The sequence below is a fragment of the Protopterus annectens genome, chromosome 5.part1, assembly GCF_019279795.1.
Source record: "Protopterus annectens isolate FY-2018-M chromosome 5.part1, PAN1.0, whole genome shotgun sequence".
Lineage (NCBI taxonomy): Eukaryota > Metazoa > Chordata > Ceratodontiformes > Protopteridae > Protopterus > Protopterus annectens.
This window is the reverse complement of record NC_056736.1, coordinates 534,505,299-534,522,689: the sequence shown is the minus strand read 5'-3', so window position 1 is coordinate 534,522,689 and position 17,391 is coordinate 534,505,299. Positions and strand designations below refer to the sequence as shown.

The window sequence follows — 17,391 nt, the reverse complement described above, 5'->3', positions numbered from 1 at the left end:
GACTTCTTCAAGAAAGTCACCATGGCCATGGATGAGGGTAAAATGGTACACACCATTTAGCCAGACCTGGCCAAAGCTTTTGACACAATTCCCCCCACTTGGAGATCATAAATAAACTTACTGAGTTAGAAATAAACCCCTACATCATCAGGTGGATAGCAAATTGGCTCGCTGACGGGACACATGTTGTCCAGATAGGCAAATCCATTTCCGATAAGAGACCTGTTACAAGCAGTGTCCCACAGGCTTCAATGTTGGGACCCTTCCTGTTTGGTATATCCTTCTCTGAAGTAAAACTCAATGTTGGGGGTCCTCTGGCTCACTAAGTTCGCTAATGGATGTAAGCTGGGAGCAATCATCAAATCCCCAAACAATGCTGACATCCTACAAACAGGCTTAAAAATGACAAACGACTTGTGCCAGAACCATGGACTGAGACTAAATGCTAAAAATTGCGTAGTCATTATCCTTCGGTAAATCAGATATCCCTGCAAATTATAATATTGACACAACCCTAAATTAGACCTAGTGGTGAAAAATCTATGAACACATACAGACGACCTAAACTTTGACCAGCAGGTAGCTATGGTAGTGAGGAAATCTTTGTGTGTGGCTCAACTTATAAGTAAAGGCATGGCATCAAGGTCAAAGAAAGCAGCAGTGCCATTGTACATGGCCCTCATCAGGCCCATTATCGAGTACAATGCTCCCTTCTGCATATACGTACCCAAGCACTTACACCAACTGGAGCAGTCTCAGAAGTTTCTCACTAAAAAAATACAAAGTGTAAGGCACATGTCTTATGCGGACAAACTAAAGGCCCTATCCCTTTACTCAGTCATATCATTTACTGAGTGGTAACTTATGCCTGACTTACAAGGCATTCTCTGATTCAACCCTGACAAAAATGTTACATAACACAAGAAAATGTATATGAGGATTATGCATTCCATGGACCTGAACCTTATTTGTGACTAACAGAACTTGCTGGAGAGATTAAATTCATATTCCAAAGGCTATTTCGTCTATGGAATAAGCTTCACATCTTCATAAAACAAAGCCTGTCCCTCACTTTATTCAAAAAGAATTTGGATAAATGGATGGGGAGCCATAAATTCACTCCCTTATGGACAGAGGCAGTCTGTAAAATGACTCAGGGTTCCAACACCCACTACCCTGAAACTACCTGCATCCCATATCTGGGGGATTATGATATAATATTTGTCATATTCTAGGTATTATTGGCTAGGCTTGTAAAGGCTCTTAACACCATTAGCCTAGTAATCACCTATGAATGTTGCTTTATTCTGGACAAAAAGTCTTCTACTAGTAAGAATCCAGCAGTGTCCAGAGAAAACTAGCCTTGATGGATTTGCTTTGAACTTGTGGAAATGAGAAAAGATCAGGATATAGGTTGATGCCCTTTACATCTGTTCCTGACTCTAGGTCCCTAACAGGAATTCCACCACATAAGAGTATACACGAATGCCTTTGGTTCTGCAGTGGGTTGAGATTTGTAAAGTCCCTCAGTGCAGTACCTAACCCAAGGGGCAAGAAAATGAACTAGAACAGAGATCCTCCAACTTTGAATCTCTGAAAGTTAATGTGGTACCGTTGTACAGGTGGTTTTGGCAGGCATCCTTCAGTCCTCAAATAAACATCAGGGCCTTCCCTCAACCAAGTTAAGTGAAACCTGGAGTTAAATGTAGGACCTTGGGGACTATCATCTAGGCTGACCATGTGACTAGGCACTTTGGCTTAGCAGGATGTATACATGGAGAATGGTGTGGCAGCCAACAATGGGCAGTGCAGCAGGCCTGTGCAGGAACAGGCTTTAGAACAGGGGGCTACAAAAGCACTTTCATGGAACAAATTAGGAAGGAGGGTGTGCCAAGTGAGCACTTTGAACTTTGGGACATTCAGGAATTTGTTTAGATTTGATGCACTGAGAACAGACCTCAAAGATCCTCCTTTTGCAGACTTAAACCTTACCTGTGATATAAATAGGACCTGCTGGAGAGATAGGTATGTATCCCAGAGACTACCCGTCTGTGGAACAGGCTCCCCATCCATGTGAAGGAGAGTTCCTCCCTAATCCAATTCAAACGCATCTTGAACAATCTGATGGGAAACCGGAAATTCATCCCTGGTTTGGCACCTATATCTCTGATGCAAACAGGTAACCTGTAAATGGTTCATCTCCCAGGTCCATGCTTACACTTATCAAGGGTATCAGAACCTGTCAGAGATTTGGGATGCATGGCTAGGCTTAAAAAGGCCCTTGTGGTCATTAGCCTAGTAAACACCTATGAACCTATTAGGGACAGTTTTAAGACAAAATCCATGCCCCCTTCCCCTGTGAAACTTTCTCTATTGTTGCCTGTTCCAGCAGTCCTTATAATAAAAGAAGCAGCATCAAGTCACTGGTCTCTTGGCATGAATGGCATCCCTCAAAATTGTGAGCAGTTAGTAACTGTAATTTGTTTCTCTGGCAGATTATCTACAGGACCCCACTTGTTGTTCTTAATTTCTTTCCATTCTTCTGCAAAGACAGCCAGATACCCCCCCCCCCAAAAAAAAAAATAAAAAAAACATGGAAAGCGTCTGTATGGGCTACAGTGGGATTAAGGGTGATGGGAGGAGTTAAAGCAGGCACAGTAAGATAGTTACTGTTGCTCCTTGTCTGGTCCCAGCGCGGTTGGCCCCAGGCTACCCTTTTCAGAGCTATTGTTTATGAATCTGAAAGTTTTTTTTTTTTAACCTTCATTTGTATTCCATTTGTCCAGTATGGATGAAAGGGACAGATCTTTATAAGGTAGCTCTCATTATATGATGAAACTGTTGTGTGGAACAGCTGCTTCACTAACTCTATAGCTTTATCCTTCTCTTCCATTTTCTTGAAAATCTAATGGTAGGGGCTCCAGGGAACATCTCCTTATTCAATGAGACCATAATGAGTTGAACTTTCACATCCTTTGGCAAGGGCTGGATTCTCAGCCTAGCATGCCTCAAGTTTCAGCTCATTAGCAGCAGTCATGGAGGATACAGCCACAAAATCATAATTGCATCCAGCAACATGCCTGCCCAATCTGTGTGGCTGTCAGGATAAGCTTAATCATACTTGCCTTCTAGTCCCCTGGTGGCTCTCACACAATGTGCTCACCATCAATCTGCTGAAGGATACTCCCCTGTATCTAACAATTAATGGCTCTGAAGGAAAGGTTTCTTGCACCATAGACCTTCTTTTTAAAGCTGTCCAAGATTCTATTCACTTGGTAATTGATAAGGGTATTCTGGGCAGGAACCATCTTTGATCCCTGGCAGCATACCTACACCTCACTGAAGTATCTGCCGTGCGATCTCAATCCCTGTAAAATTATTCAAGATTTCCCTGGGGAAAAGGGGATGGCAGTCAGGACCCATGGATTCTGCATTAAAAGCATCCACAAATGCCTTAGAAACTGGAGGAAATGCAACAGATTTAGGGGTGTCTGGGAACAGAAGGTCTATGTACATTTTTCGGGCCACTAAAACCTCCCTTTCCATTTGAAGTTTTCCTTTGTTAAAGCTATGGTTTCTCCAAATGTGATATCTTCTGAAGGAAAACCAGAAGTCAGATGATAGTGCTATCATTATACAAGTTTTACCTCAATGGACTGACTATAAAAGATTTGCAAGTCAGGTCATTTTCATCCTTTAACTCAGAGGATTCTGACCTTCCTTCTGGGGAGTACTGCTTTTTCCTCTTCTAAAGGGATGAGAACCTTTCAAAGTGAACATCTGGTCTGGCCTGGTCTTCAGAGTGTGAAAAAAGAAGGAAAACAGGTTATTGGTCAAGTTCTACCAATTCTGAAGGGAAGTCCAGGTGGAGCACTGCTGAGGAGGTAGTTTTTGTTTGCATTTAAGATTGTGGGAAAGTCTGTAAGATGGCATGTTTCCAAACCTCAGGTATCACAGTCCTTTAAAAGGTGCAAGTGGCCATCCCTGGAGCTGTGACTCACAGCTGATAGCCCATCTTCTCAACAACTCTGCCCAATCTTCTTCGTGTACAAGAGTAAAACTGATATTCCCTCCACAAAGTTAAGTGAAACCTGGAGTCAAATGCAGGAGACTGTAGACTGGTATCAAGGCATTATGTGTGACCAGACATGTGGGCTCAGCAGGATGTACACATGGACGATGGTGTGGCAGCCTTCAGTGAGCGGTGCAAAAGGTCTATGCAGGAACAGGGGCCTGCAAAATGACTTTCATGGAACAAATGCCCTCCAGCCTAGGCAGGCCAGATATTTGCTCCTGGCCTCTTGGTTTTCCTTCTCCTGAAGGGCCTGTTTCTTGTGCTTCTTAGATGGCATGTTAAAACTGGATGATAATATGGCTCATCCCATCCAGCAGCCTTCCAGGAAAGGACCTCCAGCCTCTTCTGGTCAAGATTAAGTCCATAGAACCTTTTCACTTTTCTCTCTGTTAAACTCCACAAGACAAATCATGGGTATGGCCTAAACAAGTCAGACACTGGGGATGAAACTTCTTTTATTAGAATCTCCTGCCCACAAACAATAACTTTTTTTTTTCAGAAAAAAAACATACCAAACTTGGGTCTAAGCCTTAGGCTAATGAGTCACTCCCCCTAAAACACACACACACACACACACACACACACACACACACACACACACACACACACACACACACACACACACACACACATACACACAAAATGTAATAGTTGAACTCAAACAAGCAACAGTTGAAAGGCTTTATCCCAAGGGGTACCTATCTCTTCCTAAGCTTAGCAAAATGTTAGCCAAATTGGCAGAAACTGAGCATGCACCATGACGCAGAGTGGAAATGTTTCATTGTGGCAAGAAAGAACACAAGATGAAGTGTGCTGATCCACCCCCCCATACTGTACTCATGTTAATTTTCCTTGGATCAAGCTGTAGTCAGCCCAGCAAGAGGGGAAGGGTTTAAAGTTCTGGATATGAGGACAGATGTCAGATTTTACTTGAGGCTGAGCTCCCAAAGGTCATTACTGCAAAAGTGATCTATATGAAGAATAGTGAAAATCCCTTGTTTGCTCCAAAAGATAGGACACCTATTTTCTATAGGTTCATAGGTTGGTACTAGGCTATCGGCCCTAGGGCCTATACAAGCCTAGCCATAATAATTCCCTGGCTATTTCTTCCTACAATATTTACTTCCCTGGACCCCTGTCTAACAGGGCGACTGATGTGATCCCTGGAGTGAATTTCCTATCTCTCATCCAATCATCAAGGTTCCTTTTGAAGAGGGCCAAACAGGCGCTCTGCTTGACATGTACGTGCAGTCTATTCCACAGTCTGGGGAGTCTCTGGGTCAGGAACCTATACAACTTTTATATTTTGGTTTACCAGATGATTTTGTTAACCGGGGTAGAGCACTGATCAATACAGACCAACTTCAGTCCCACCCTGGGAGAAAAACAAAATATAGTACAACTGAAAGGAAAAAGAGGTGAAATACAGTATTACATTAAATGGACACCATATGCAGTGAAACACAGTGCAATAATACAGAATATATACATGAATTATATGAAAAGCAGATACAAGTATAATAGAGGCTAAGCAATAAGTGAAGTTAAGGGAGATTCTAAAAGAAGAATTAGATGCATAGGACATAACCAGAAAGATGGGAGTAAGTTATGAGGATTTAAAAAAATTGTAAAATGAAAAAAAAGGCTTTCACCACAACGAAAAGTTCACTGAGAAATTCTGTTAATTTAATAAAATGAAGAACTAAAAAGCACAAATTGTGCTGTTCAAGTTGCAGGTCAAACAGGATAAGTGCTTTCAGTTAAAAAACCTTCTACAGATCCTAGTGTGTAGACCTGACTTACTGCTGTAAATAAAGATCCTTAATTGCTCAACCAATCACATACAGCAATCAGATGCAAGCCTTCCTTAAGCCTCCATTTCATTTCTTAATTAGGCTTCTCTCTTTTAAAATAGGTTTAATAGGAACTACTCTGTTGAGCCCTGGAAATAAATTAGCTCTGAGGTTCATGATCCATTTGCTTTCTTCCTTTTCAGTTTTGTTGACAATGTCTCCTCCACGGAGGTTAGTAGTCACATTCGAGATAACCATAAAGCTAAAGGAATGCCCTGGATTTTCAGACACATGTCCATATAGGGCATTGGTTACCACTTTATTCTTGATGTCTAACAGATGGCGAAGTATCCGTTCCTTAAACTTTCTATTGGTCTTTCCTACACAATAGGCTTGGCACAAATTACAAGTGCCAATGTATATAACATTCTTGGTGTTGTAGTTAGCAAAACCAGAAAACTTATAGCATTTGTTAGTTACCAGGTGAACAAAACTGTTGGAACATTTAATGTGGCTGTAAGCTTTGCAAAAGCCACATTTCCAAGTTCCTAACCTATTTCTTCCTTCTGTACTCTGCTTGTTAGGTATTCCATCATAGTTGCACAGTAAATCCTTTAAGTTCTTCTTGTTTTTATAACCAAACTTAGGTGTTTCCCCTACAGTTCTCTTAATTTTACTGTCAGCAGTTAAGACTGGCCAAAATTTCTTGGTTTCACGGACATCATCGTCAGTATAGAGCTTGCCCATGGCTACCCCCCATTTCTGCCAATAGTAACTCTCACCATTGAGGAACACATTGCTCTCCAGGACCAGTTCCAGGAAGCTGCAGACTAGATTCACATCCATGTTTACTTCAAAATGAGAGGCAAAGTCCCTTACTGCTTCTATTCCTAGTTTGTTGGGTATGCAAGTGAATAAATTGTTGACGTCCATCGTCACCAAAATGACCAGTGTCACTCAATACAGTATGTGCGAAAGGCAACAACTTTTTGAGTTCAGTTTCCTTTTCACACATACTGTATTGAGGGACACTGGTCAGCTGCTGGAGAGACTGTATGAAAGAATGGAGCAAGAAAGCTCTATAGATAACCTTATTTTGGCAGAAATAGGGGGGTAGCCATGGGCACCCCCTGTGCAAACAGCTATGCCAATATAGTCCTAGCTGAATGGGAAAGGCAATGGGAAATGGATGTGAAAAATGAATGGAGGGAATGCATCATCTTTTACAACAGGTTTGTGGATAATATTATATTCCTATGGAAGGGCAGTATGCAACGCCTAAATGATTTCGTCAACTACTTAACAAGTATGACTAGCTTTTTAAGATTCGAAGTGAAAACGTCAGCAAGTGAGATCGAGTTCTTAGACGTAAGAATTTCAATGAATAATAGCAAAGGAATTGGCACCACTATATTCAGGAAACCAAATTGGAAGAACCATATACTATACTACAATAGCATGCACCCGAGACATGTTTTTCAGAATATTGTTGAAAATCAAGTGACCAGGATATCCAAGCTCTGTACTGATGACGATGATTTTCTGCAGGAACAAGACAAACTCTTACAGAATTTTGCTTCAAGAGGCTGTAATGAAAAACAGTTAGTCATGAGTAAAGGCAAAGCAATGTCCATTCAATACAACAAAGGGCAACCGTACTACTAGAAACGGAAGCAGAGTGATGTGAAGAAAGGTGGGAACAGCAACAGTCTCAGGTGCATGATGACCTACAGCACTGACTCCTTTGATGTCCGTGAAACCATCAAGAAATTTTGGCCAGTCTTAACTGCTGACAGTAAAATTAAGAGAATAGTAGGGGAAACACCTAGGTTTGGTTATAAAAACAAGAAGAACTTAAAGGATTTATTTTGCAACTATGATGGAATACATAACAAGCAGAGTACAGAAGGAAGAAATAGGTTAGGAACTTGGAAATGTAGCTTTTGCAAAGCTTGCAGTCACATTAAATGTTCCAACAGTTTTGTTCACCCAGTAACTACAAATGCAATAAGTTTTCTGGTTTTGCTAACTACAACACCAAGAATGTTATATACGTTGGCACTTGTAATTTGTGCCAAGCCTATTATGTAGGAAAGACCAATAGAAAGTTTAAGGAACGGATACTTCGCCACCTGTTAGACATCAAGAATAAAGTGGTAACCAATGCCCTATATGGACATGCGTATGAAAATCCAGGGCATTCATTTAGCTTTATGGTTATCTCAAATGTGACTACTAACCTCCGTGGAGGAGACATTGTCAACAAAACTGAAAAGGAAGAAAGCAAATGGATCATGAACCTCAGAGCTAATTTATTTCCAGGGCTCAACAGAGTAGTTGCTATTAAACCTATTTTGAAAGAGAGAAGCCTAATTAAGAAATGAAATGGAGGCTTAAGGAAGGCATGCATCTGATTGCTGTATGTGATTGGTTGAGTAATTAAGGATCTTTATTTAACAGCAGTAAGTCAGGTCTACACACTAGGATCTGAAGAAGGTTTTTTAACTGAAAGCGCTTATCCTGTTTGATCTGCAACTTGAACAGCACAATTTGTGCTTTTTATTTCTTCGTTTTATTAAAGCCTACATTTTAACAGACTTTCTCAGTGAACTTTTCGTTGTGGTGGAAGCCTTTTTTCATTTTACTATTTTTGCCTATTAAGGCTTCCTCTGGAGGTGGTTTTTGGTTTGGTTGTTTGTGCTAGGATTTAAAAAAAGGGAGAAATAAAGGTATAGAAAACAAAGATACACCGAGATGTTAGATGGATTATGTAACCAGTGTGAGCATATAAAGAGATGCAGTAGGGAAAAAAGCAATGCTATGATATCAACCGTAATTTAGGAGGGAAGACAAGGATGGAAACCAAGACTTGGGTTAAAAGAGGAGGGATTCATTTATATGACCCAAAAGATCGCAAGTGCATTTTGCTTCTTGCATATGATGAGGCTTTAGTTGAGCATGAAATGTAAAATAAATGGATTTTTTGACATCGGAAGGAAGAGAACCTCAGAGTTTATGGCCTAGAATACAGACAAAATAGTTTGAGATGTGGAGTAGCTGCCACTTATTAGGTTGTAGGATGCGATAGCTCTGATTTCTTTAGAGATTAATGGAGGATGGTATGCTCATTCGAGAGTATCAAGCTGAGAAATAGGTCAGCTAGTTGCCTGACTAGTAGGCAATTGTTTTTTTTCAGAGGAATGTAATGGTGTTCATTTCAAAGGGAGGGGGTAATGAAGTGGGGCAGATTTTATTTGTGATAGATTGGATACTTAAGGTCTTCTTTCTGGCTGCTGCAGCTACAACTGGGAGCCCGTACTCAAGGTGACCAAGCAAAATACCCTTGCCTGTTGCTGACCTGGAAATGTGTAAAAGAAATGGGGAGAGTTTATTTGACCAACAAATGAGTCAGTTGATCTTTTAGCATTTATTGATAAGGTGTAGTGGGAAGTTGATAGCTGCATCCAGCCATATACCAAGGTACTTGAGACAGTTGACATTTTCCAGTGGGGTATTCTGACAATCATGGATTATAAGGGAGTCATGGATTTTACTGAGTTTTTGTGTAGTCCCGAATAACATAGTTTTAGTTTTGCTAGAGTTGTGGATTAGGCGTTTCTTGCTGACCCATTGTAAAAAGGACAAAAAGTAATTTTGTAAGTCTAGACGAAGTGAGGGTCTGAGAGTAATTACTGTGAAATGAGACAATTTCATCAACATACAGTAAAAGGGTCAGGTGAGGAAGCTCTAAAGGGAGTTTATTAATGTAGATGGAGAATAGTAAAGGGTAAGAATGGAGCCCCGAAGGATGCCAGTAGTTAGTAGGGATGTAGGGGAGGCAGTGGAATTGAAGTTAACAGTGTGAAGATGGTTACAGAAATAATTGTGAAACTATGGGAGAACACCACTACTAATTCTGATGTCTAGTAGGTGTTGAGTCAGGGTAGTGTTGGTGACAAGGTCAAACGTCCTGGTGAGACTGATGAAAATTGTTTCTGTAAACATACCTTTACCACTTGCCATTATTATAAAATCTGTAAATGAACAGATGGAGGTAGTGTTGCTAATACCAGACCAAAACACATTTTTTTGTGAAAGAAGGTGATATTGCTTGACAAATTCTGAGAGCTTGGAGTAAACAAACTTTTCTTACTTCTCTTTCATACTGCAGAGCTTCAGTTGATGGTACTACCAGACTGTAGTTATTTTTTTTTCCAAACACCTTTATTGAATTATCACTTGTGACATACGCAAATTTACATTAACAAACATTTTACTTCACGTATATATATACACACACACACACACACACACACACACACACACACACACACACTATAATGTGAAACCACACACACACACACACACACACACACACATATATATATATATATATATATATATATATATATATATATATATCTCTCAAAATGCTGAAATCTCAAATTTCAGCATTTCGAGCCTATAAAGCCAAATTTTAAAATGTGGAAAGTGCATAATCACGAATTCTGATATCTCGAATTCGCACTTATGGCTTTACATTACGTGATGTGTGGTGTGTACGTTGGATGCAGTTTGATGTGGTCTATGGATTTGCGTGGAGTGTAAGGTAAGTGACTGTTTTTTAAGGGTTTTGGGTGGGAGTTTGTGTGTGTGTTAGATTGTTTTTAAGTTGTATGTGTGGGTTAGGGTAGGTAGGTTAATGTATGAGTGTGTAATTGTTGGATGTGTTGGTGTTTGTGTATGTGTGATATGTGTATATGTGTGTGAGACTGCGGAATGCCTTGGTGTAAGTGTTCAGTTTGCTACTTTTTGTGCGATCTCAGAGTTAGTATATATAAATAGGGTGGGGGTACACCCCATCGTAGTGCAGGGGCTTGCCCCCTTGCTTTTGTGGAGTGTAGGTATTTGTGTGTTTGGTGTTTTGTTTTTTTGTGCGTGTTTATTTTGTGGTGTGGGTGTTGTGGTTTGTGTGTGGTGTGGTGTGGTGTATGCTGTGTGTTCAGGTTTATGGTTTCGGGTTTGTGAAGTTTCGGTTTTGGCTTTATGGTCTGTAAATGCTGAAATTCTAGATTTCAGCATTTCGAGATTATGAAGTGAAACTATATATATATATATATATATATATATATATATATATATATATATATATAGATATAAAAAATGTCATATAATCTAATCAACATTACACAAATTATTCAATTCCTGACATAAATGAAAACAAACCACACAGACACGATCCTAGTTACAACCACTTTACATTACAAACCATACTGACACTCCCAGTTGCAAACATTATACATCACTTATAATCTACCCAATCTTTTTCAGTGAAATATTACATAGCTCATTTAAGCCCTGCTGCCTTTTAAACCTCATGCTTCCTATGTATTTTTCCCACAATTCCCATTTTTTCCTATGCAGTTTGCTCCTACCCTTTTCTAAAGATCAGTTCCAGTTGTTTTATATCTCTGTTACTATATTCACTACTTCTAGTATAGCTGGTTTTAACTTCCATTTTCTAGTTATTGCTTTTCTGACAGCCACCATTCTTAAACAGAGCAAGGCCGTACTATGCGTAGGCAATTCCAATTCTGTATCCTAGCTCAGAAAAATCATCTCCATCGTCAGACCAATCTGCTCACCCAGCATCTCTGACAGTGCATCCCGCAGGGAATCCTTAAAGTCCACCAATTCACTGAATTCGAAGAAAATATGTTCCCAATTATCTTTCTACCCAGTCACACTTCCAACATTTTCTGTCTTCCTGAGGAAAAATTTCTACCTGCAATACAGAAATATCTATGCAAACATCATGGAATATTTTATATGGTCTACTAATTATTCCTTTTTTAATGGCAGCTTCTGTTCTAGATTCTACTAAAAGCTCTACCAGTGCTGGTCTTCCATTCAGAACCCCCCCCTATTTCTTTCTCTTTGCCTGTGCTCTGATATCAATCCCTGATAGGGAAGACAATCTCTAACCTGCAGTCCAAATAAATTCTTGGCGTCTTCCCATTCTATCACCTTTCCCTCTAGTTAATTGCTCCCAATACCTTGGTTCCTTTGCCAGTTGTCTCCAATAAATTCCAGCCTCCTCTTCCCTGTTGTCTATATCCCTAATTGCAGTCATCCCTATCGGCGGAATCTCCTTTCTCCAATCCCTTGTTGGTTTAGTTCTTAAATATTTTCTGCTACTTTATGGATATAATATTCTGTACGAATATTGTTATTCTCCTTAAAGGCCTGCATCCAAAATCCCAGTCTCTCCTTGTTGCTTGAGCCCCCCCCCCCCGCTTCATCATCATCCCTTCCCACTTCGAAATATAGTTTTCTGCTTGTACTACGTATAGGCGTCTTAACTGTGTAGCTCTGAAATAGCCCTTCAAATTGGGTAAACCCAATCCCGACTGCAGTTACTTTTAGTAGTACAGGTTTAAGCACCATTCTGCTTTGTTAATCCTGTAAACTGGACCCCATTTTGCTGAATAACAAGATAGATAATGCCCATTTCAGGGATGCCACTAAGCAATACTGGGCATACCTAACAATGTGTGAACAGCTAAGGAATACAACTTGGCAAGCTTTAGCCAAAGGAATAACAATGGACAAGCCTTAAGTCTTTGATTAAGTACACTGTATATGCTATCAAACAGGGGAAAAGCAATGCAACAGCACAGCAAACACTGAAGCCTAAAAGCTCATATTAAATCCATACAATCCCCATATGTACATAGTAACTGCAAAATCATCTATTAAGCATGTCATTACAAAAGCTTAAGCAAAAACTCTATACAGGGTGAATGGCATTATAGGCTGAGACTGAAATTGCTCAACTGAGATCAGAAATTTACCCCAGTCTGCAAATAAAATAAAATAAAATACACAATTCTGTCTTAGAAAATCAGGGTGAGAAAAAGGGAAATTTCTAATATTGCACCATGTGATGAATCTGGCAATATAATGCATGACCCCTATATTATCAATAACATCACAAATGCCTTTCATGGTAGGCTATGTCACTAGATGTCAGGGCCTCACCTCAAGAGGCATTTTTTTTTACCAAACTGGATTTATTTCAGGTCAAGATAAAGAAATAAGAAAAAAAATGATCCGCTCTATTAATATAGTGGAAACTCTCAATGTAGTCAGGAACCTAGCATGGGAAAATCATTGGGCCTGACACCATTCCTATTGCTTTTACAAAAAGCTTTAAAAAATATTCAAGTGCCCCACCCCTATATCTTCTTAGAAACAGAGAATGAGTGAAGTTACTTACTCTTCATACTAGGCTATGATCATTCTTTTCCCAGTGAGGGATACGATACATATGATCCTTGTATATACAGACCCATTTCCCTGACTCAAACAATTATTTTTTGTAAAAAATATATTGGCAAAAGATTTGAGTCTTTGCTGTCTAAATCAATATGATCCACACAACAAGTCTTTGTTACAGGCTATCATGGAGGGCCAGAGCTAACATATCTTTGCCTAAATGGTGCCCAGCTTTGTAACAGCTATGATAACCCTGTTGTTGTACCCTTCTACTTAGATCCACAAAAAGCATTTTTTGGCAGCTTAGAATAGTAATTTCTCTTGAGTTTCCAACATCAAAGATCCTTCATCTCCATGTTACTACTTATACTGGCTAACTCCATGGCACAGGTACCCATCAACACCTTAGCTCTTCCTCTTTCTAAGTAAGAGAGAGGTACTCATTAAAGGTGTCCACATTTTCCCTCTTGCTTGTTTTAGTCACAGAAACTCTTGCAGGCTACCTTAGACATTGCAGAGATGCTTGCGATATTAAGATCGCATCTGCACTATCAATTATCTCCTCTTGGTTTGCAGATGGGGTAATTTGGCTGCATAACCCAGCTGGGCACCTTCTCAGATATTACAATTGCTGGATAAGATTGACAAATATCTGATCTATACGTTATTTGCATGAAGACTGTTATGTTCCCCTGAATGAACCCTGCATCAGGCAATGGCTATTCCTATCAAGTGTGGGTATTTAAGAAGTTAATGAAATAAAATATATGAGCATCAGAGCGATCCAGGGTCCTAATTAACTCTTATAATAAAACACCAAAGCCGTCTTACACAATCTGCAACATAACATGACGTAAACAGCAGGCTCTCCACTTTGTTTTAGATAAATTGATAAGCCCACCTAAATTCCCGTGTCTTGTAAGGCATCTATCACATTATGTAAATCTCTATTCCTGACCAACGTTCAGGAAGTGATTGCAAAATTTATACGGGAAGGCTACCCTTCCAGACTTTTGAAAAAAAACTTAACCACATCTGAAGCAATGTGAGAACTGCAGCACCCATGTGTTAAATACTACAGACTTAATCATTTCTGTAGTCATTCTGCATGGGACCCAAATTAACAGTTATTCCTGAACAGCAAGATAAGACTAGTGTTGAAGACAGAAGCTGGGTAATGGACCATAGCGGTCCTGAGACAGTTCTGTGGAAAAGATTTCTTGGTAATGTGACCCTGTGAATTTGGGATAGGACATAGGACTCTGGGAGATACCAATGTAATTCCTTCCCTGTATACTGGCAGCAATGGCTCTCTCTGGGAATAGTTTTCTGGCAAGATCTATTGGATAACTGTCTTTGTTACATTACAGTTGGTACAAAGGGTTAAGGCTGTCAGCTGTAGTTCATGTGGTACAGAGTTTGATTCCCTTCAGCCCTGATTTGCCTATTCTGTGAGCATGAGCAAGTCACTTAACCTGAATGTGCTTAAGGGCAATTAGAAATTTGGTTAGGATTCTCAATGATTCCCTGGACTGGAAGCAAGCCCAGTAACTACCTATCAACCTTAGAAAGACTGCTTAAGAAACACGTCACTGGTTAGCACTTTATTTTAGCAATAAGTGCAGATGAGAACAGTCTACATTTCCTACTTCATTACAAATCTGTTAAACGAGATTATTCTGCTAAAGAACCTCCGCAATATGATTTTGTACTTCTACGACAGCTCCCAGCTCAACTATCACTATTTTGTTGATATTGACTCTAGAAATCTCAGGAAAGTCTGATGGTGAAAACTGTTTTTGAGAAGAAAAACAACAGATTTCCATGAGAGAAGACTAGAATTCTAGAGAAATTTCTGGTATGCTTCTATTTCAGCCTTTTCTCAATCTAAGAACCAACTGTACATTACTTACAAATGGTGTGGAACTGCCCCAAAACTAGATTAATTTGGAAAACAGCTTTGTGATCTAGTCCACCATTACTTTATGACATACACACTACTGGCTTCTAAATACAGGTGATGTGACAGGTGCTGTCCAGCCTGAAGGGTAAGAAAGGCTAGCGGTGCTGATTTGCATAGTTAGTTATAATATATTTTTTTCTTATTCACTTCTAACAAAAACATTAGGTTGTTGGCTTTGCATGGTTAATTATTCTAAGGTTTTTGTTATATGGCACTGCTGGTCAGGTCTTCTGCCACTTCTAATAAAGGTCATTAGAAAAATAATTGTGACTGCAGATAAAAAACTGGACATCTTAACACATCTGTTGCTGTGGTTCACAGCTGTCAGTGAATAAGGTCCATAAAATGTCACAATAATAAATGCATACATGTGGAAAAAAATGAAGACCTGCCACTGGTAACATAAGTATATTTCACTTAAGAAATGTCAGTATAATTACAGTCATTTGGCCTGACAGTACAACAGACTTGCCATTAAGCTACATATCCCACTTAAACTCACAAATCTGGATTTAATCTCACAGTTACCTGCATTCAGCACCTGAAAAATGCATTTATCTAATTGGCAAACATTAAATTTAAAGCCAAATATCTGTAGCGCACCCTCACAAATATGACAGTCTTATTTTTTTAGATGCTGCACTAGATATGATGTTGTATCAAAAAGAAAATTTCACAGTCCCTGCTAAAATCAACATTTTGCTAAAACAAGGATTTATTTTGCTAATGTTATGACCTACGACCATAAAAGGTTATGCTTACAATTTTAAATAGCTAATCTTGTTAAGTTTTAAAACTGCTCTGTGACTTTGGCACTTTTAGCCCCACTTTCCTAAATCTGGGAACACTCTCTCCAGCATTGCTGGCCAGGGTCACAGCTTGTGGTTTCTTTCCCTTCTGAAACTGCCTGCTGCATTCTTTGAGCTGACACCTTGAGTATTTTGGTGACACACACAGACCGATAAGACATTTTTTCTTTTACTTTTTACTAAGTGTAAAAAAGCTTTCTGTATATCTACCTTCCACAAATCTGAAGGTGACCTGCTATGACAAAGAAATCAAAATCTCTAAACAATGTACTGAAGCCTACAGACTTTATTTAAAATCCTTCAATTAGTTACATACCTGACTATGAAGTCAGTAAAACAAATGATCAGCTTCAAAAGAAGTACAACTGGAAAACAACTCTAAATATGTTTAGTACAAGACAAAATACTGCTAAGCTGACATGTGGATCGAACTTGGCAAGCTTAGTGAACAACTCAGTCCTCATGGAACCAAAGATGGGCAGCCATTGGGCAAAACTATGAAACATCTACCAAAACCAGCAAAACTTTTTTTTTAAAGTGTTTTCAAAGTATTCCCACAGCATGCAGGATGCAGTGAAATATGGAGAATGAATGGCAGAAAGACCAGACTTACATATACTAACTCAGAGATGCCATTTCTGGTGTGGGAGGATACAGAGGAGCTTGCCTCCCCTGCAAAAAGATGTTTAAAGAAAGAGTGATTTTCGAGATTCACTCTTCTCTGAATTTTCAGGGTTTTTTCCGGCACTCAGCATTTTGAGTGCTGGCATTTCAATAGGAAGCCTTTCAAAACACAGTAAGTATGCATACTTTACAATCACTGTTTGATTCAGTGGAAGAAAAAATCTAAATTTAGGATAAGATGTAGCCTGAAAACAGAAGGAAATTCACCATTAATTTTAAAAGTTCCATTATTTGCACAGAACTGTCTCTGGCTGCATATACACTGTGACTGATCATGTGCCGAACAGAATGACAAAGTCGTATGGACAGGCAGTGTATGGAAAACTGTTTATAGCTTATGCTTGGGAATACATCAGGGAGATAAAGGAATTCAAGACAAGCACATGCATGGGGGACACTGGAATCTAATCAGAGGACCCGTCCTGACCACTTCAATTCACCATGATGTATCCAAAAGAGAACTGTATCTTGAACATTTTAAATCAAAAGTATTTTCAATCAAACTGCTTCAAGGAAGTTTTTTTATACACAGAAGTAACTCAAGTAAGTACCCAATGGGCACTGTAATTACAGAAGCATCATATGCTGTTAGCATCAATCTGTGGGTTAGGTTTTACACTGATCTAAGGCAGAAGAGCTGAACTGAAGACTCAAAGATCATGTTCCCATACTCATCCATCTCTTCTTCACTGAACCCCCCCCCCCCCTCACCCACAAGATCTGTTTTGATCTGAAATTCTTTCTTATCTTTCTTGTCTGACACAACGTACCTAAGTAGCAGCTAGCTAA

At 39.5% G+C, this 17,391-nt stretch overlaps 1 protein-coding gene across 1 annotated transcript in view; it reads right to left on the bottom strand.

The window, feature by feature from the left end:
* QTRT2 (queuine tRNA-ribosyltransferase accessory subunit 2) overlaps positions 1-17,391 on the bottom strand; it is an 837,401-nt gene that overhangs the window by 46,198 nt on the left and 773,812 nt on the right. The window lies entirely within an intron of this gene.